This window comes from Schistocerca cancellata, unplaced genomic scaffold (assembly GCF_023864275.1).
Source record: "Schistocerca cancellata isolate TAMUIC-IGC-003103 unplaced genomic scaffold, iqSchCanc2.1 HiC_scaffold_599, whole genome shotgun sequence".
Classification (NCBI taxonomy): domain Eukaryota; kingdom Metazoa; phylum Arthropoda; class Insecta; order Orthoptera; family Acrididae; genus Schistocerca; species Schistocerca cancellata.
The window spans coordinates 37,501-37,920 of NW_026046611.1; positions in this window are offsets into that span (position 1 = coordinate 37,501).

Genomic DNA, 420 nt, shown 5'->3' on the forward strand with positions numbered 1-420 from the left:
ACAGTACCCATTTTCCGACGCCACCCACAAAGCCTGCATAATCTGTCCACCACAGGAACCCGAACGCCAGTGCCTGCGTCGCACGAAGTAGTCAACCGACAATCACTCCACCCGCACCCGCACGTGCCCCACCCCAACCGCCGAAATCGCAACTCCAGCGGATGAACGGCGGACTCTTCCCGCACTCGTACGTTGCAATCCACCCCTATATCTTGCGTTTCACGAAGAGTTATATCCAATATGCCAAATTCCCGCTGTCCCTATACATGCTGTAAGTCTGTGCACACAATATGAACCACACATCAGCGAGACACTCTATCACACATTACTCTCTGCCTGTAACAGACACAGATACAATATGTAAGCACCAGCATGGACCAACGTCCGGTGCATCCTCTCCGCCACAGTACACCATCCACA